This window comes from Metopolophium dirhodum, chromosome 6, assembly GCF_019925205.1.
Source record: "Metopolophium dirhodum isolate CAU chromosome 6, ASM1992520v1, whole genome shotgun sequence".
NCBI lineage: Eukaryota > Metazoa > Arthropoda > Insecta > Hemiptera > Aphididae > Metopolophium > Metopolophium dirhodum.
In genome coordinates this window covers 28,578,972-28,601,764 of record NC_083565.1, presented here as the reverse complement: position 1 = coordinate 28,601,764, position 22,793 = coordinate 28,578,972, and the positions used below count along the sequence as shown (strand labels likewise).

At 32.6% G+C, this 22,793-nt stretch overlaps 1 pseudogene; it reads right to left on the bottom strand.

Annotated features, from left to right (window-relative positions):
- Positions 1 to 17,505: 17,505 nt before the first annotated feature.
- Positions 17,506 to 19,385, bottom strand: LOC132947632 (zinc finger MYM-type protein 1-like; annotated as a pseudogene).
- Between the last annotated feature and the right edge of the window lie 3,408 nt (positions 19,386 to 22,793).

Here is a 22,793-nt window from a genome sequence, read left to right as displayed (position 1 = left end):
TATACGTTAAAATGTTTAACTAACCAAGAATAAAATATTAAATTTCAACAAAATAATTAAAATCTGCCCATTATAATAGGCTCTATTACAGTTCAAATTTTGACGAATTTAGTTTTTAAAAGTTAAAACAACCATATCCCATATAGATAATTATATCTATACTCTATTATTGCGATCATAGTGTAACATAGATAAACATTATTTAACACGATAATTGTTACATTATTTGCAATTGAACAATCAGCACGCATAATATTATAATACGTGTCACATAAATGGTATGCTATTACTAATAAGTAAAGACCGGATTTATATGTTTTTACATATCGTTACTGGGTCTATGCAGTCTTATGAGAGTAAAAAATGTGGATGATTATTGTTCAATTCTGAATGCATAGAAAAAAGTTTTTTTTCCATATTTGAGAATATTTTATGGGTTAGAGAATATTTAACTCATTTAGCATATTTTGGAATATTTCGTAAATTGGGAGAAAAAATTTGTATTTATTTTTAATTTTAATATTACGGTACCCAGAAAAAATTTTTTTGAACATTTACAATTTTTTATTTTATCATTTCCAACTCTTACTAAAGTGCAATAATATTCCATTAGAATACGAAACTTTAAATACCTAATAATTAACTCACTATTAATATAAAATTGAAAAAAAAAAAAATTTTAAATGCATATTAAAGTAAATATAATGATGTTTATTGATTATTTTTGCATATTTTTGCTTTTTTTTGTATATTTTGCATATTTTAGCATATTTTTTAAATTTTTAAGAGAATATAATGAGAATATTTTAAGGTTTTTTCGAGAATATTAGCATCATATTTAAGGTATTTTAAGAGAATATAAATCCGGTCTTTACTAATAAGTAATAGCATACGGCATAACTTTATAATTATCTACAATCTACAAAATTTCTTAATAAATCATAATAAAATAAAATTTGGTTTTATTATTATTTTAATTATTTTATCAAATAAAAAATATTTCTAACAATATCTTATTATATATAAAATCCATTAACTAATGGAGTTATTAAAAAAACAGTCTTATAAATGTATTAAATTACACAGATGACCTACCTACATTGTAAAATTATAATATTATATCGCTTTATTTTTTTAATGGGAAAATGTATATATTTGAGTTGCGTATTTCATTAAATTTCTTAGAAGCAAGTACATTTTTCAATTATAATGTTATTTATTTTAGTATTTTTGTTGCAAATTGATTGCAGTTATCTGTGATAAATTGTAAACTGTATATAAATGCTTTGTACGGTCAATCGTTCGAAATGTAAAACGCAGACATTTTGTATTATTTTATATACATGTAACTTTAACATTAAATATACATATACTAAATAGTAGGTATAAGGTATACCTAACCTATAAAGTATTTTTTTAAACATGTCGTGACAAATACTATTTAACATTTATAATTAAAATTGAAATCTATTTGGACCGATTTACCGTGCCTGGTGCTAATATAATTTTGTTCACAAAAGTACGCTCTACGGGAATAATGATCCTGTTCTATAAAATCCACCAAATTTGATTTTTTTTTTTTAAGCAATTAGAGGGTAATATTCTCAGGCCACATTGAAATCCGTTTTTCAAAGTAACTTTCATTTGATCTCCATCTACTTGATTTACTCGTTCACAGTGTATTGTATTGTCTTTTACAATTGTGGACCTTAATCGTGTTTTAACAATTTTAGTTTCGAAAATGACCTTTCACGCGTCGCTTGTGTCAGAGGCAGAGTCAGTAAATATTATTATAAATTATACTGTTATAAAAAAATGGGAGAGGGGCACTTATTTATCAATTGATCATGGGGCGCACCGGGAAAATTAGTGCCAGTACGGCTAAACTAGTATAACAAGCACAAACATAGATTCAAACACGAATGTTTAATATTATTATTATAGTTATAGGTGTCAAGATATTTACACGCTTATTATAATATAACATAATATTATAAACTATTCATTTAATTAATAGTATTACGGAAGCCGAAGATTTTTCGACAGTATCATAATATTATGTGACCGGCAGCTACAATATAATATCCGACTATAATATTATAGTTGTTGACCGGATCTGGCTCGATCGATGGTGATACGTACCGACCCTTAGCCGGAACCGAATGTTCTTTTACGTTTACACGCATAGTGACGCATGGCATCGCTGTCCTCGATGATCTGTGCGTCGGATACGTAGTTCTCAGTTCGGCTTGTTCTCTGCGTGCAGTGTGCACCGTTCTGAACAATGACAGAGCGTCGCCACCGGACAGAGGCTTCTACAGTACATCCGACTAGCCACTAGCGTATACGGTAAATCGTGCATTATTTCTTCGGATTGATTGACAGTGTTCGAATGCGGTCGATGTTCAACACATTTACAATACGTCATCATATTAATATTTTGCTATAATTAAACATATTAATAAAGATACCATGAGGTACGCCCCGGTAACCCAGCGAGAACACACCCCGAATAATGTGGTGCGTAGTCTCCCGTGGGCCAGGAAGGTTCAGAATACTGTCATATATTATTCCAATTAATTATTTATACTTTAAAGCTTAATAGCTTCTAGTCTTTCCGTTATTTATTATTTATGTTCCCTTCACTCCATACAACTGCTATCTAAATCTTCAGCATTCATTTTCTGATGCGTGTTTAAAACCTACGAGTTCCACTGATTTGCCCTAAGACCAACACGCGGTGCGGCTCGTATGTCACGTGTCGAGTGTTCCCCTCGACACGTGGGTAGTTTTTTGGCAGTAAAAGGCCAGAATTCTTACAAGGTATAAACATAATATAAAATATCCACACTGCCAAACCGTTTCCGTTCTACCATCTGTATGTAGAATTTGTACATGGTTAACATAAAATATATTATGTACTTTGAACGTCATAATATTACGTAATAATGCGTTCAAACAATATAATATATACGAATAAATTTAATACTATGAACATATAATACAAAAAATGTGTTGCAACAATAAATACAGGTACCTATTCACATAATAAAAGTAAAAACCAGTAGGTAGGTATACTATAATATAGTAATACATACATTATAAATAAGCAAAATACGTATACGTTATTTTAAAAAGATAAAATAGTTTATTGATTATTTGTTATTAATTATTGGTTATATGCATGAAATATGCAAAAAGAATGATATGACTTGAGAAATGATAAGAAGTACAAAATAGATAAAAAGAATAATTTCAAAAACAAAACAATTTATAAGTTTTTGAACGAAAAATGCAAAAAAAAAATGTAATTAATTTATAATTTGGAAAAAGATAATAGCTAGGTCCGAAAAGGGTAAATACAATATTATATGAAAAAGGCAAAATATAATATTATTTTATATTCATAGGTATTTGCAATTTGTATAAAAAAAGCAAAAAAAAATGAAATATATTAATAATTATGTTCTATGAACTAATTATTTGAAACAAGTTTAAAATATAAAAACTAAGATAATAATTATAGGTACTAAGAAGATAAAAAATATACAGTTAATAGTTGTCATAAGTTATAACTGTTATAGTCCTAAGCACACAATAAAAAACCGAAATATAGATTCACTTATTAATTTTTTTTTTTTTATTAAAGTCGCAACAACAATGATTAAATAAACTCATGACACTATACAGTAATATTGTAATAATAGTTACAATGATTCAATATATTGTGTTGATTATGATGTATATTTAAACTTTTTTTGTGTGTTGCCTGGATCTGGACTCATTGCTTCATCAAGATTTTCTGCGATGTCAAGCAATATTACTAAAGTTTCGAAAGTGGCTAATTTGATGTTTGACTGTTGGAATTTATTACCATGTTTTGTATAAGCATGTTCAGTCTTGGTCATAAGGTGTCCGTAAGTCAACCATAATGTGTGGCCGATTCATGATCTATTTAGGATTACTTCCTGTCTTCTGTATAGTGGTATATGGTTAGCCATGGAAGGACTGTATTTATTTCTTCATTAAGTTTGTTGTGTAGGGTTGACCATGGATGCGTTGCTATTGGTTTATTATGTGATTTTCTATAAGTCCTGGGCTGTATGGATGCGGATTTGAAGTGAGTCAGGAGAAGTGATAGTTTCATTTTAAGGGATGATGAGCTTTTTCCCGCGGCACCATATGTTTAAATCATCGGAACATAGGGATTACTTTACGGGGAATTTAATTAATTTACATAGGTCGTTGATGGCGATGAGACAAAGTGTTACTTAGATGTTGGAGCCTTCAATTACACCATTTTCTTGTTTGAATACTCAGGAAAGGAAGCCGTTGATTTTTACTTGTAATGTTCTGTCCGATAGAAATTTTTTATTTTGCCATTATTAAAAAGTATTTTGAGTAATTTTTATATTATTCAAAGTTGCCAGGTAGTGTTATATAATTTTGTTATATCGAAGGATAGTGCGTTATATTATATTTTTTTCTTAATTGAGATTGGTGTGGAGGGTTGACATGCGTTGCTATTGGTCTATGATGTGATTTTCTATAAGGAGTTTAAAGTCCTAGGCTGTATGGATAAGGATTTGGTGTGAGTCAACGGAGGTGATATTCATTTTAAGGGATGACGAGTTTGCGTATTTTGTGTAATTTTTCTATTTGCGAGTACTTCTTGGCAATATTATATAAATTTACTATATCGAGGGAAACTTGCCCTAGAATTTTTTTGGTTTTGAAGGTTTTTAATAGGTCGTTTTGAATGTCTTATAGATGGTTCTATTTGGTTCGATGATTGCGAAAACCGTTTTGTCGAGGAGGAATATAATTTATTCTTACGAGAAACTATCTCAACCGAGTATCAATTATTTTTTTGAATATTTCGCACGTTGTATTTAGTAAAGATACCGGTCTATAGACTTCTATGATTATTTTGGTTTTTCCAGGTTTTTGGATAGGTATGACAATGGCGTGTTTCCAAGTTTTTTGAATTTTTTCAAAAATGTGATTAATACTTAGGTTAATTATTTCAATAAGTTGAAAATATAAAAAACTAATATAATATTATAAGTAGGTACGAAAAAGATAAAAAATATATAGTTATAAGCATACAAAACAGATTAACATTAAGATTATAAAATAGAATATAATAGTAGGTAGAAAAATAATTACTTACTAATACTGCTGATCATTGTACTAGTTATTACTTATTTCCAAATTTTTTTTAACTAAGACTGTTTTAAAATCGAGTATTAGGAACAACTATATACACTAATTATTTAATTATTAAAGTGATATGAAAATAAATACAATTTTGTACGAAAAAAATGATTGCTTAGAAATCAAAACTATACTGACGAAAATGTTCACAATCAATGAATATAATATTACAAAAAAAGTATACACATTACAGTAAGTATTTCCTAGACAACAAAGAGAACATATTGTATGAGTGTTGTAGCCATTCCATTTAATTTCAAAATATACCTATATATTTTTTTTGAATATTAATTTTAAAGGTATTTTAGTAGAAATTTACAATATTCAATTGCCATTTGCACTAACTTCTGATCCGTATACATTATAATTAGGGTCCGGATTTAAATGCCCTAAATAATATATAAAAAATGCCCAAAAACATACATTTTTACTGCAATAATGTCCTTAAAAATGACTTAACAATTGTTGTAGCATTTACATAAGATAACATGAATAATATTACAATTTTAAACTAAAATATATAGGTATTAATATCAGTTATTTACTCGGTGCATAATTTTTCAGATTGATGTTTTCTTTACAAAAATTTTATCTGAGATAATTTTTCCGCCCCCAAAATGTGCCACCGAGGTAAATTTCCTATTGCCCCCCCCCCCCCACCCACAACTTGCCTAACCTAACCGGCCCTGTATGCATATAATATTATTATAATCCGTATATAATAGCTAATCAGCAATAAGCTGCTTTATTTTTTGTGCAGTGGTTTTCAATATAATTTCATTTGGGATATTTTTCATTATCTGCCATTGAATAACTCCCCCAACAGCATAGCTATTATCTGTTACTTAGATTAAAAGTGAAATAAGTTCACTATATTTTATATATAAATGTGGTTACAATGACATAACATATTCCGATGATTTTTACTTATATATTTCGCTTGCATATATACCCAACTATTATTATATTATCATTATCAGGGCTAGGATTTATATACAACTGCATGTTTTTTTTGCGACTTCTGATTATTGATTTTGTCAGTTATGTCCAAGAATCACCTCATGATGAGATAAATGGTGGTATTTTTATTTTGCATATTTTGGATGAAATGTATATATATTGTTGCATATATTGAATAAAATGAATGTTATTGCATATTTCGATTATAAGAATGCAAAAAATGCATGTTTTATAGAATATTTCATAAAACTTGGTTTTTTTGTCAAACATAAATTTTATTTTTATGAATACAATCCTATGGTACAATATGTATGCGATAAAAGATTGAATAGTTTGACATTCATTTTTGAAAATTTGAAAAAATATGTGGTCGTAGCATAATTACTATATTTTTGTGTTTATCTTATAAAAATTTAAATGCATATTTTTGTAAATAAAATGCATATTTTACCATTTTTTATTGCATAGAAATACTAGCCCTGATCATTATTATATGCGTTGTTACAAAAAATAATATACATTGATGTTATTTAAATGATTATATTATGTTTGTAAAGTACGTATGCCTACAGCTTACTGATACATACGACTCGAGACTTTTCGCAAATATTTACAAAACATAATCTATACTATATATAAAATTGTAAGGGTTTTTCTTCGACCGCGCTAACCGAGAAAACTACTGGACCGATTTGGCTGAAATTTTTTTTGGCTGAAACCCGAAACTCTGCTGAAGGTTATAGTACCACTTTTGTCAGTAAAAAAGTTCATAAAAGTTCATAAAAAATTAAAAACAATTGTACCTATATTGTGCGTTACGTATTTTGACCGTTTTATTTTTGTATTTAGCATAATAATATGTAACTATGACAATATTTAAAACATAATAATTATTAATCATATTTTTTTACCGCAACTAGGATTTTTACATATTTTGATATTTAACCTGTTTTGATCCCGACCGCAACTCGGATTTTTTTTTTACTACCTGTTATAATCTCTGTTGTACCGTATTGTCCAGTGCTATACTATATACTATCTAGGTGCTTTAATGCGCATATTAACGTAGAATACTGTCATTCGGTTAAAGCGATAAAATACATATGTAAATATATTAATAAAGGATCAGATAGAGCTACTTTTTCTGTTAATCGTAAAAACGATGCGATTACAAATTATTTGAATGGTCGATATATATGTACTTCTGAAGCGTTTTGGAGAATTTTCAATTTTGAAATCCATGATAGAGATCCGATAGTTCAGCACTTGGCTGTTCATCTAGAAAATGGACAGCGTGTTTTCTTTAATGCTAATAATCTTCATCAAGTTATTGAAAATCCAAGAAAAACGACACTAATTGCATTTTTTGAACTGTGTTCACATGATAATTTTGCGAAAACACTGTTCTATCATGAAGTTCCTTCTTATTACACCTGGGATAATAGCAGAGGCTGGTTAAAGAGAAGACGGGGAAAAGATGTTCCCGGTTGGCCAGGAATAAAAATGGACACTGCCATTGGTAGAATTTACACGATTCACCCAAATCAAAGTGAGTGCTTCCATTTAAGATTGTTACTAAATTATGTACAAGGTCCTACTTCATTTGAAGGCTTGAAGGCCTTTGATGGAGTCATTCACGCGACTTTTAAAGCTACCTGTTTTGCTCTTGGGCTTTTAGAAAATGACGAGCAATAGAAAAATACTCTAGCGGAGGCAACTCTTTCAGAAAGTCCTTCAAAATTAAGAGAATTATTCGCAATAATCATAGTTTTCTGCCAACCGTCTGAACCTCAATCTTTGTGGGAACAGTTCAGAAATGATTTTTGTGAAGATATTCTTCATACAGAGCGCACTCGATTAAATGACTTGCACTTTACTTTTTCTGATGAAATATTTAATAGAGGTTTGATTGAAATAGAAGATAAAGTTGTTTGTCTGTCTGAAAAATATTTAACTAAATTTGGAATGAACTCACCTGTTCGAAATGAAAATGCATCTGATCCTTTTGAATTTTCAATTTTGCGTTCTTACGATAATAACCGATTACAAGAATTTGTAGAAATCAATTTACCAAAATTAGTAAATGATCAAAAATATGCTTTTAATGTTATTACAGAAAGCGTAATGAATCATCAAGGAAGAGTTTTTTTTTTAGATGCTCCGGGTGGTACAGGAAAAACATTCCTAATTAATTTGTTGTTGGCTCAAATTAGATCCTCAGGTAAAGTTGCATTAGCAGTAGCTTCATCTGGTATAGCAGCAACTCTCCTTAGTGGCGGCAGAACTGCTCACTCGACTTTCAAGTTACCGTTAAATGTATTATTTGATACTGAATACGTTTGTCCGATTCGTAAAAATGGCCTTCTTGGAAAAATTCTTCAAGAAACCTCATTCGTTGAGTGGGATGAGTGTACAATGAGTCACAGATCACATATCGAAGCAATTGATCGAACATTAAAAGATCTTAGGTGTAATAATAAGTTTATGGGTGGCATAACATTTGTTTTCGCTGGTGATTTCCGTCAAACCTTACCAGTAATCCCTAAAGGTACTCGAGCTGATGTCATTAATGCTTGCTTAAAATCTTCCCCTATATGGAACTATGTTGAAAAACTTTATTTGCGAACAAACATGAGAGTTTATTTATGCGGAGGGGACGATATTTTTCCAGCACAGTTGTTGAAAATTGGAAATGGAACTTTAGAAAATGAAAATGGTTACATTTCTGTCGATCACACGATTGGACGGGTGGTCAATAACGTGGAAGAGTTGATTTCTACAGTTTATCCTGACATTTTTAATCTGTCCAATAAATCTTATCAGTGGTTATGTGAAAGAGCTATTATCTCTCCAAGAAATGTAACAGCAGAAGAAATTAATGATATCATCCTTCTAAAATTCGATGGACACTCACGTGAATGTCTATCTATTGATACAGTTACATCAACAGATGATGCTATTCATTATCCACAAGAATTTCTTAATTCTCTTTCTCCTTCGGGATTTCCTCCTCATAAACTAAAATTAAAAATTGGTGCTCCAATTACATTATTACGTAATCTTCAACCACCGAACTTATGTAACGATACAAAATTACAAATAAAATCGTTGCGAAATAATATTATAGAAGCCGTAATTCTTACAGGGCCAGCGAAAGGAGAAATTGCATTTATTCCAAGAATTCCCATGATTCCCTCTGACTTGCCGTTTTCTTTCAAACGGCTTCAATTCCCAGTTAAAGTTTCTTTTGCGATTACCATAAACAAAGCACAAGGTCAAACATTCAAGTACGTTGGCGTAGATCTTCGTACAGAGTGCTTTTCACATGGGCAATTATACGTGGCATTTTCTCGAACTGGAGACCCGAATCATCTTATGATTTTAATTTCAACAGGAAATATAACAAAAAACATCATATACTCAGAAGTCTTATAAAATTCTTATTTTAATTGTTTTTTTTTCTTCATCAACTTCAATCAAATTCTTTATCAACCATAAATTATTTCTTTTTTATCTGTATTTATTTTTATCATTTATAACGCTAGAAAAATTTCAATCCGTTTTCATTAACCGTTTTTTATATTTACTTGCCGATCACATTAAACAATAATATTTAAATAAAAAATTATACATATCATGGTCCGAAGGCAAAATAAACAACCAATCACGGGCGAAGCTGTGACGGGTCGACTAGTATTAAATAAGATAGTAAGGTACTCACAAATTTGTACAAACAGCTGGTTTCGTTTGTTACTTCGCCAGATTTGTTGTTGAGTCGTTGGTTTGAAATGAGAATTTTAATATCTTTTCGGCGGACCTAAGACGAAGCGCACTAGCCAAATAACAGCCCAGGGCCGGCGACTATGACCACCGCGGCGGAAACTGTTACTCTTGACATACAAGCGCATCAACGCGTGTCAGTAGTCTATTGGCTCGCATATGACGACGTTTTAGACGGACTATACACACCGAATTATCACCAGACGGTGACGGTACCGAGCGAATCGCATCAGGGCGGTATAATCATGCTACCAAGGTATATACGTACCACAATGGTGCACCGTATAGCGTAGTATTACCCTGGTGAACCTCTGTTTAATGCGGTGTACCTATTGGGGCGTTCACAATGTCGACGTGGTAGTGCTCCACGCAACGCATAACCTGGTTCGCCATAGTCATGTACCCCGGTATATACAAATAGTGTACACGGTTGCCTCGCACTTATAGTGGATAGCGATCAGATACCGGTCGGTAACCGAATTATCACCTAGCGGTGACGGTACTGATCGACTCGCACGTTGTGGCGGCAAAACCGTGCTACCGAGGTATACCACCAAGCCTGCAGTGCACCGCGAAGTGTATCCCGGTTACCTCTGTTTGACACGGTGTACCTATTGGCGCCCGTATGGTTAACCTGGTGGTGCACCACGTAACGTATGACCTGGTTCGCCATATTATAGTCTTGTACCCGGCTTACAATGGTGTACACGATTGCCTCGCACCCAGTGGACAGCGATCGGATGCCGCTCGGCGGAAAGCCTGTCAGATCCTTTGTCGGATGGTTCATAGACTCTGAACTACGGAGGTTGATGGTCGAAGCGGTCAGAATCACAGTTTCCATTTGGCCCGCGATGGTGGCCAAAGTGACCAAACTGATGTATGGTTGTAATGATATTCAGCTTCGTCTTACCTGTTATACGTAGAGCGATCCCCGCACAGTATATAGTTTAATGTCCGACTAGGTTTGACATAAGGACCCAGAAGACGACACAGCTTAGGACTTCCTCTGAAATTCGATATCTTTAAATATTTATTTTACAGTAGAAATTACCTAATATACTGTACAATTTAAAAAAAAAATACAAGAAAAATGTTTTCGAATTTACATTAGTGGTGGTGATGAGGCTATCGAAATATACGTAAGAATGTATGCCATGTTTATTATATTATATTTAGTGTTTATTTTGTTAGAAATAAACATCTATTATTTTAAACACAAAAAAATGAAAAGTAGATAATAGGTACCTACTATTTTGGATCTATATTGGACGGCACTGTGCTAGTTGAGTATTTGAGTATTTTCTATTTTATCATATATTATTCATAAACAATTTTTCTCAATATTTAGTTGTTTATTACCATTATGATAATCGACAATGGATCCAACGTATTATTTGAACACACGTACTGACATGCAAGACAAAAGTTAAAAGATTTTTATTTGTTTATAAAAAAATGTACATTAGTTATATTTATTAGAATTACCGAAATCGTTAAATAAATTTTATTTATTTTTTGAAGTGAAAACTTCTTTGGCGGCGTTGTGCACTTTTTTGTGATGGTTAAAAAATGTTAAATTCGCGTCTAATATTTACTGCAATAACCATATAATAGGTGGTCTTAGGATTTTAATTTTGACTTAGTATTTGACATCAATTTTTATTCATTTGCAATGCGTAAAAGACACATTTATTTTCTTTTTTTTTATGTGCTTAATCATCACAGTGAAATAGATCGAAAGGAAAAAGTTATATTTAACACTTACCTACTCAAATTGTAAATAATTTAATCAAAGGAATAAAAACGTTTTACAATAATTTGTCATAAAATGTATATTTAGATTGATGAATTTGAGGACGATTTTTTTGTAAAATGTTTGGTCTAGACTTGCTTATACTTTTATTAATAATAGGCACCTAACAACTATAGCGTCTATAGGTAACGAAAAACAGAGGTAAAACAGAAATATTTAGGCAACACCAGTTTTGAACTAAATTTTTTTTTGTTGTACCTAATTAAAAAAAAAATTTAACCTTAATACGAGTTAAAATCTTAATCAAATACTTAATGTACCTAACATTTTATAGACCTGATATAATGTTTAAAATATTTAAAATCTTTTAGAATCTGCCCAGGTACATAATAACTAAAGACCAGATTTTTATATTTTACATAATCTTTACTTGTAGTTATTGGATAAGCTTTCTCAACGATTCATTTATCTATGAACTGATATATAAAGTTTATTAGCGCATAAAATAGAATATTTTTAGGTTAAAGAATATTTTGAGTAAAAAACATGTTTTAGGAATATATTACCATGTTGGGTTAAAATTTGAATTTTTATAAAAATCTAATAGATATTAAACATTTTTTTATTTTTATTATTTAAAACTTGTTATTATTATTTTTTGAGTTCATAAGGCTGAATTATTTAAGTTATTTTTTTGAGTTATTTGTTGAACTGTATGCGCAATCTTTTTTATTTTTAATATTATTATTTTTTTGAATTCATAGGTTTGTGTGACAACAGTTAAATATAGGTACACCAATATGGCAGTATACCACCATATTATAGATTAAATATAACTGTTCATTTTTATAAACTGTTACTTTTATTTGTTTTTCAGTGTTTAATACATTTTTATAAAAAAGAATATTTACGTATAAAAGATTATTTGAGGAAATTATAGAGCATAGAACCATATTATTTTCAAGATTTTAAGCGCTTATAAATTCGGTCTCTGATAACAACTATATACCGGTACTTACTTAAAGATACTGTGATTATAGAAAAAATTCAACATAATATACATAGGAGTTTACCATAAACAGGTATGTAATTTTTCTTTGTTGGATTTACCGAATTCGTTACCTATTTTTTCATATATTTGTTTACGTTAGTATGTTGTGTGTATTATGTAATATGATTTTCTTCCTTTTTTAAAAAAATATATTTGTAGTTTTGTAGGTATATCATATTAGTACTTTTATTATTGACATTTTAAGACCGGATTCGACAAGAAGTGGAATATCAAAATTCACTGTTTCTCAAGTATAAGTAACGTCTAAGTATAGGTCTTTGAATTTTTAAAGACATTTTTAATTTCGTATAAATTGTAAACATAATAAACGAGCCCGTGTGCCTTCGGTCGGTAAATTATTTAACCAATAGCCAGATTTTAATAATTCTGGCTTATTGAATCCATCTAATTTTAAGTACGTTGAGTAATATTAATGCATGTAAAACAGAATTTAACTACAAACATACCTTTAGCATAGCTTCGACCTGCAAGCCACATCTTAATATCGGTGTTGACAGATTATCACTTCACGCGTGAAAATTGGCGTACTAAGTACTGTTTCCGGCATCTATTTTAAGTCTAGAAAAAAAGTTACACTAATTGAAAATATTACTTTACTTTAAACACTATTATAATATAAAAACTTATTGGATACAATTTTTAAAACAATTCACTGTCGAAATATTACAATATAAATCAACAAATTGTATTCGATTAAACATTTACAAAGTGTTTTTTTGTCGACAAAAATAAACAATATATTCACCGGTTTCCTATTATAATAATAATAATTTTTATAGCCAGCATATTATATAATTTGTTTATTTAGGTACTAGCCAACACAGTATAATAGCAATTGTATATATGACATATATAGGTAGAGTTTATACACAATAATATGATAATTAGGGTTAGGATGTTGTAGCATTTTGCATATTTTTTTAGTGAGTCCAAAAGATAGCTTAGTAAGATAAAAATCTGTTTCATATACTGGGAATTAAAAATGTGCTATTTTTATTTTGCATATTTTTGCATATTTTGAAGATTTTTTAAAAGTCATGATTATTTTAGCATTTTGGATTTTTAATGCATATTTTTGAGTTTATTTGTAAAAATTTTGGTTTTCAATCGCTGTAAATGTTCACCCAATGTTAAACACGCGTGATATAGCGGACAAGAACAATTTTCATCTTATCTGTTTTCAGATATGCATTGCCAGATATGGCAAGATATTAATTGTTTGTGTTTATCGTAACTTGTCTTTATGCCTAAATAATCTATAGACATTGTTAGGACCGTTAGGTAACACTATACAAATTATGGCGTGACTGTGTGAGTGGAACATAAAATCGATAAGATAAATCGTATTTTATTGAACTAAATGTTTAAAATGTTTTTGTCATATTAGTACAACTGTGGTCTGTGGTTCGCGTATAACGAGTTAGTCGACCAACGCGTGTTAAAGTCTTGTTTATTTTTTCTATAAATTTTATAAATTTTATCAATATGCCTAAACTTCCAGCATCTAATTCTGCACGTTTAAAAATATACGTTTCCGAAAACGAGGGTGTTTTTTCTACCGATAACCAGATTCTTTTTTGTAAATTATGTGACATACGAGTAAACTCGCAAAAAAGATTCACGGTAAATCAACATTTAAAAACCGCCAAACATTTACGCGCTGTAAATCGTTTAAAAACAAATGCGATTAAAACTAACCAAAATTTAGTGTCAAATGCAATTTGTGAAAAGCATTCAGTTTTTAACGAAGATCTGTGTAAAATGATGTTATCTGCAAATATTCCATTGAGCAAATTAAATAATAAATTTTTGTCTGAATTTTTAATAAAATATACTAACAAAGATATCCCGAATGAATCAACATTAAGAAAAAATTACCTCACGGATATTTATAAAAAAAAAATCGGAAGTATTAAAAGGTACGTAAATAATAAAAATATCTGGATTTGCATTGATGAAACTACTGATGTAGAAGGTCGTTATGTGGCAAACGTTATCAATGGAACATTAGAAATTGATGCACCAGGCAAAACTTTTCTTTTCAATTCGGAAGTTCTTGATCAAACTAACCATAAAACAATTTGTAAATTATTTGATGAAACACTTTTTTTATTATGGCCAGAAGGAATAAAACGAGATAATGTATTGCTATTTGTTTCTGATGCAGCGCCGTACATGGTGAAAGCGGGAAAAGCATTGTCAGCTTTATACACAAAAATGATTCATATCACATGTCTCGCTCATGCAGCGCATAGAGTTTGCGAAGAAATTCGAAAAAATTTCCCAAAAATTGATTCACTGATTTCAAATGGAAAAAAAATATTTTTAAAAGCACCTTCAAGGGTATTGATTTTTAAAAATAATGCTCCTGGAATACCATTACCTCCTCAACCTATAATTACCAGATGGGGTACATGGTTAGAAGCTGCGACATATTACTGTGACAATTACAAAGCATTTTGCGAAGTTATAAATATGTTAAATGAAGAAGATGCAGTATCCATTGAACACGTAAAAAAACTTATTCAAGAACCAACATTAGAAGGTAATTTAATTTTTATAAAAACTCATTTTAGTTTTATCCCAAACAAAATTACGTTTTTGGAAAAACAAGACGTCTTATTGGCCGATTCTATTTCGTCTTTTGAAGAAATTGTAAAAAAAATATCTGAGACACCTGGGAGTATAGGAAAATTAATCAATAATAAATTAAACACAATTCTCAAGAAAAATACTGCATATGGATTATTGAAAAATATAAAAGATATTATTTCCGGTACACGTGAATCAATTCCCAATATGGACCAAAATATAACAGTGACAGATATTCCATATTTCAAGTATGCTCCCGTGTCTTCAGTGGACGTCGAAAGAAGTTTTTCGACGTATAAAACTGTTTTAGCTGACAATCGACGAAGATTTACCTTCGAAAACTTGAAAAAGACGTTGATTATCCAATGCAATTCACATTTTAATGGTAAGTCAATTGAAAAAATTAATTTTAAAATAAAATAAATATCTAAAGTAAATAATTTATTCAATTTTGTTACAGAAAATGAATGAAATGTTTTTTCTTCAATTTTTTATTCATCGACATTTTTAAGATTGAATTCAATTTAATTTGGTTGGTAAGTCAGTTAAATTAAAAATGATGTTTTAAACGTTGTAAATATATTTTTTATTTTGTTCTGTTACAGAAAAAGAACAAAATCGACTATCAAAACCATCAAAAATTTAATATATATAAATACTATTTTATTATTTTACTTATAATTTAAATATTTAGCACTTTAAAATTTTTTTAACCTCTAATTTTTTGAATAAACGTTTTTACATAATTTTTTTTTATAAATGCATATACCAACTTTTTTTGGAGCATATTTAAGTAATTTTTACAACATATCAGCATATTTTTTAGGGAATATTTAATAGTTTTTTAGAGCATATAAATCCTAACCCTAATGATAATAATAATAGTAACCAGTAACCACGGTTATCTCAGATAACTTTGATATTAACTGGGAAGTATACAATTATTTAAGAAGGCTATTATAGACTATAGTATTGAGATAAAAATGCAATTGTAATGTAATTGTTAGCGCGCGGTTTTTTTTTCGTTTTATTATGGGCCGGTTAAAAATTGTTCGTAATATAGTATATTTATTATACAAAATAGGGGTAGCGAGGTTCACGAGTTCGACGGCCGGCCTGAATAGATGGACCGTCGCCGTGAGAGCTCGGCGCGACCGGCGAAAGCCTGGTCCTATATACAGTGATAGGGAATATGTTGGGGATATCGGCGTGTTACAGTCGCCGTATTGACGGGGTCAATATATCGTTGCGCCTGACTCGCAGGAAGCGGCTACAACGGTATATCGTACCCGTGGTTTGACACAACTCAATCAAGTTAGACGGAGAGGTCCGTTGACTCTTGATCGTTGGAGTCGGTGTTGGCGGATGATATTGATCGGCGCTATGTCTTATGTGTCGGCGATTAGTTGGGCACAGCGGCGGCAACTACTGGCTGCGTGCCTGGTACTTCAGGCGTGCCGGTGGATCGTCGGTAACGCTCTGGACGCGTCCCCGGGCTTGGAGTGACTCGCGATTGGTGACGGCGGACTCGTGGTCGTCGTCGGCGGGTATCGGTCGGTCACTGGGTGCCGGGCCACGTGTATTGGTGATCAGCGGCGTGTGGCAATGTCGTTTGATGGCGGGCGTAATTAATTCAATCCGTCTCGAATTACGGCCGGTCCTCGTCGATCAGCTCTGCACGTCGTCGATCGATGACGGTTTAGATTGTCGGCGTTTGAATCGCTTATCCATAGGCGTGCGCAGACTTCAACTTCCGGTCGAGCCTGGATACAAATTAGTGCCCTAATACTTATACTGTGCCCCTAATTTTTTTCTAACACTCCTTCATAGTAGATTCTGTTGTAAAATAAAAACAATGTAGTATTTATATCTATACATAGAATCAAGTATTTTACTGCTAATTTTTGGATATATATTTTAAGAGTACATATTTTACAAAGTAAAACTTTGAATTCTTTAACATCAAATGATATAAATACAATTAATAGTTATGTATAAAAAGAACAAAACACATTCCCCAACATTTAAAAAAAAGCTTGGTTTAATAAACAAATATTCTTTATAGGTACTAAATTAATACATAAAGCATATATAATGTATACATGTGTAATTATGTATAATTTAAAAACAATTATAAATGAATTCTCCTATTTCCCATCATTTTGAATTCGTCAATCACCATGTCAATGTTAATACTAGATGTTAATTCTGATTCAGTAAACATTAATAATAAACTATTAAGTCGGTCTTGTTGCATAGTACTCCTTAATTTATTTTTTACTATTGTTAGTTTTGAAAATACCCGTTCGCAGGAACAACTCTTCATAACTATTCCTCATAGCCATCAAGTTTTGTACTAAAGATTGTACACTGTTTACTGCTAGTACAAGATCCATGTTTGGCGACTGTAATAAAGAACTTGTCTTTAATATTATATTTAATATAGGATTCAATAAATACAGCCCAAAAATAAAGTCAAAACTTTTTAATTGATACTTCAAACCCATTCCTTTTGCACACATTTCTGGAACACTTCTACTTTCACAAATTTCTTCTATGGCTAAAAGCAAAACGTCATAGTTATTAAGCACTGATTTGACTGCTTCTGCTCGACACGCCCAGCGAGTAATAGAACACGACTTTAATGTAAGTAACTTAATTCCTACATCTTTGGATATTTTTTCTAAAATTGCATGCCTCATTGCACTACTTTCAATAAAATTGTAGGTAAATTGTATAGTTCCAAAATATTGAATACTAATTTATTTCTTTTGGAATTTTTTGATTTATCACATACTGAATCAACAAGTGCTAAGTTTAGACAGTGAGCATAACAGTGAATATATTTAATATTTGAATTTTGTTCTTTACATTTTGTCTGCACGCCTCCTATTTTACCAGCCATAGTTGAAGCACCATCAAAGCAAACTGATAAAACTGAATGCCAATCTTTTCCCATAAGTATCAATACATCATGAAGACAGTCAAAAATAGCCTGAGCTGTAACAGATTGCATTCGTTTCAATGTAATATAAGTTTCAACTGGTCTATTTTTTTTTTCATCAAAATATCGAAAAACAATTGACAATTGTTCAAAATGTCCAACATCTGTAGTCTCATCAGCCATTATTGATATGAACGAATTTTGTATGTTGTTTTTTATATTTCGTAAAATAACATTTTTAATTGATGTTATTAAATCATTCTGTATTCTGTTACTTGTGTACAAAGCATTTTTTGGAGCCTCTTGTAAATGGTCTTGAAGAACAACATCATATTTTGTCAGTAAGATTACTAATTCCTTAAAAAGTCCTTGATTACAACTATCAGATTTTTCATCATGACCACGAAATGGCCTACCACTCTTTCCTAAGCAAATTATAATATCAATGATACGATTCATAAATTCTCTGTTTTTCAAACGATCTTTTTCTTTTCTACTAATTTCTTCAAGACGATTCTTATCGAGCACACAGTCAATTGACTTCAAATTAATAAAATCAGTTAATGCTTTTGCACTGTTTAAGTGACATTTAGATGATTGATGTTTTTTGAATGCATCAATAGCTCGATACCACGCTTTAAAACCATTACTACTAAATGTTGATTCACTGTAGCTGCTATTTATTTCATTACCTTTAAAGCAGCGACAAGGGAAACAAAATGCTGTGTCAGAAGCATCACTATACTCTAACCAATCAAAAATATCATACCAGTTTTTCTGAAATGACCTTTTTTTAGAGTTTTGAAGTGACCGTGGATAAAGATCTAATATAGGCTTGTAACGTCCTTTCAAAATTCGATTTTGGAACTCTAAGCGATCTTTTGAAAATGGATTAACCGGATCATATACATTCACCATATTAACTTAAAACAAAAAAAATATAGTTGATAAATATATAATATAATTAATAAGCTACTAAAAATACATACCATCATCACTATATAGTTCCTTATTTTCACTTTGTTTTGAACTGTTGAATATAGAATCTGTTGTATTTTTTGCACTAGCTGTTGACAGAAACATTAAAACCATAACAAAATTAAAATTTGTTAAATTGATTGTTTTATAATAAAAATACATACTATCATCACTATGTAGTTTTTTAGGTAAACACAAAATATATTTTATATTATATTTCACAATCATGAAAAATAAAATTTTAATGATTTCCACGGGCATATTGAAATATATATATAGACATTTTACTATGCCCCCAAAAAAGTTCCGGTCGAGCCGGGGCACGCCCGGCTCGCCCCGTGCGCACGCCTATGCGCTTATCGGGCTGGTCAGCGGCGAGTGGCAATGCGCCGGTGACGGCGGGCTTAGATAATTCGATCTGGAAGCGAATTACGGCCGGCTCACGTCTGGCTGCTGGTCTGCACGTCGTCGACTGGTGGCGGGTTTCGTCGGATGGTCAGGTCTTCGTTCCTTCTCAGTGTTGTAGTGTTACTGGGTAGAAGGTTGAATGAAGACTGATGGTGTGTGCCGGAAATCGTCCGGTATATATACTGTACCGAATTGTTAACTGTGCGCAACCGCCGTGTGTGGTTGTGTTTATGTTAGATATGGAAAGTGATCTTGTTCACCCCGCTTTGGGGCTGTGTGTACGGGGTTGGGGTCGTTGGCTTTGGGGCAGCTTCCCCTACGTTTATATTTTAGGTTTATGTGTCTGGGACAACTTGAGACCCTGTAATGTGGGTTCCAAGTTGTCCTGGTCGTTTGCGCGGTGATATTGCGTTCTGATTGGTTGGTCCTGAAAAGGACCGTTTATGTCGTGCGCTGGCGTACTGTTACAAAGGTTTCTGTTAAATTTCACACGGCTATGTATATTTGGGCTACTGATTTGTGGTATCGAATTTACCAATTCACTCTAGACCAATTTTTTTACACACATTATTATTTTTTTTGGGGGGGTGGGGGAGGGGTTGCGTAAAGATGTTAACACATCAATAAAAAATAAAGGCCCTATTGTCTAAACAGTGTGCAGACCGATGCATATAGGTTACATCAGAGACGTCAGTGACAGTAGTAATCACGTAAACAAGACAGTGATAATATTATTATTAAATTATTAAAAATCTCATCTGACGATACGGCGGCAGCAGATCAGCTGATTCACGAGTTCCGGCAGCGCGGCGACTAGGCCACAGCACGGCGGGGCGCGGATGGGCCCGCGACGACATGACGGTAGAAGTGGAACACCTGTATAGCGGTGACAACCATGAACTAAGAAGATCTTCTTAGTTCATGGTGAGAACCTAACTCAAATGCGTAATGCACGGCGTTCCGTTGAGCAATGATCGGCGGTATACCAGCAGGGCCGAGATAGAATATGCCATAGCTGAACGATGTAAGGGGCAACCCGCGCGTCACGATCCACGGCTATAGATAGTATGGTTGTCCATCGACCCATGATCCTCATACTTGAAAAGTGTCTACCGAAATGAATCTCTATAATCAGTATTAAAGGTTAATTAAACAGCTAGAGACTTAAGAGCTTAAGAGACTTAAGAGACTTAAGAGCTTTCACAACGGACCGGCGTCCGAAATAATAACGCTCGAGTTTTCGCTATTACGTCTTATTCTATATTTTACATAAATATATTTTGTACAATTTGGGGTCAGCGAGGATCACGGGTGTGACGGTCGGTCTATGAAGACGGACCGTCGCGGTGAGAGCTCGGCGCGGCCAGCAACTGCTAGGCCCTAGTTACAAATGTGAAGGGATGTTAGGAGGAAACGGACGGTTACAGCCGCTGTATGGACGGGGTCAGTATACCACGTGGCGTGACTCACAGGAAGCGGCTACTGCGATATACCTAGACCCGGATTCCGACACAACTCGATTAAGTGGCTATAGGATGGGAAGAAGGGGAGGTGTTTCAGTCTCCGACTGATGGAGTTGACGTCAGCGGTGGAAACCGGCGTAGCGCGGCAACTGCTTGGCCCCTATTACTTCGTGCGGCGGGAGGTGCGTCGGGGGTGCTAGGTAAATTGGGTCCGCGATAATTTGGGTTCGTTTTGTAAGCGGTAGTCCCGGGTATAAAAAGGTAATAGGTAAGTTGGGTCCCAGCTATAAATCATTGGCGCAATTATGTCTAAAATATTAAAAACTTAAAACTTAAATATTTCATACTTATGTAATTTACTTTTGAATAATTATGTTACAATAATACGTCATATTGCATACAATGGTACACCGCCTGGACACCAATTAATTCTACGCATGACGTTAATGTGTGTATATACAGGTATTCTTATCGCAGATTTTATTCCGTAGGCCACGCGAATGCGCGTGAGTTATGCGTAACAGCGGTTTACCAGTCACCAAGATCGCCCACAAATTGGCGCATGAAAATAGGATACGAGTTTACACTTAACACAACGCTATTAACGGGAGAACAACGGCGACGACACACTCGCAAAAAACAGCAAACGGAGCGGCAAACGCAACAACATCCGGACAGCTGCGTATTAGGGCAGATATAACTGGTAACGGCCCTTGGCGACATCGTGGATACGCAAAGACAACGGGAAGGGAGGACACAAAATGAGCGTCGTGCATTTGGAACTATATACGCAAATACACAATTCAGAAAAAGTTTATTTTATTGATTTAGAAATGATGAAATAAATAATTTTGCTTTACGTTTACAATATTACATCTACATGACATTGTACGTATACCGCTATGCAGCTGATGTAACAACTTTCTCGTATAATATCTATTTTAAGGATTGGGTTGTGATAACATCTTATAGTGCGCTTACCTACTTCAATAAATAATCAAATTTATTAGTTAAAAGTTCAAAATTAAAATTAAAATTAAAAATATCTCATGGCTAAAAATAGATATAGGTAGCCTATATTATCGCCAATTGGCGACGGTATTGATCGACTCGCAGAAGGGCGGTATAATCGTGCTACCGAGGTATACACCAAGCCTGTGCACCACGTAGTGTATCCTGGTTACCTATGTTTAACACGGTGTACCTTGGCGCCCGCATAGTTAACCTGGTGGTACACCACGAAACGTATAGCCTGGTTCGCCATAGTTTTGTACCCGGCTGACAATGGTGTACACGACTGCCTCGCTCCCAGTGGACAGCGGTCGGATACCACTCGGTGGAAAGCCGGTCTGATCATTGGATGGGTTATAGTTTCTATACTACGGTTGATGGTTGACTTAGTCAGAATTTCAGATTCCGTCAATGATTTTTGTCCGCGATGGTGGCCAAAGTGGCCTAACTGATGTCTGGTTGTAATGATATTCAGCTTCGTCTTACCTGTTGGCTGTTACGTAGTTATCTCCACACACTATCGTTCAATGTCCGACTAGGTTTGACTGAAGGACACAGAAGACGATACAGCTTTAGACTTCCTCTCAACTACGATATCTTTGAATATTTATTTTG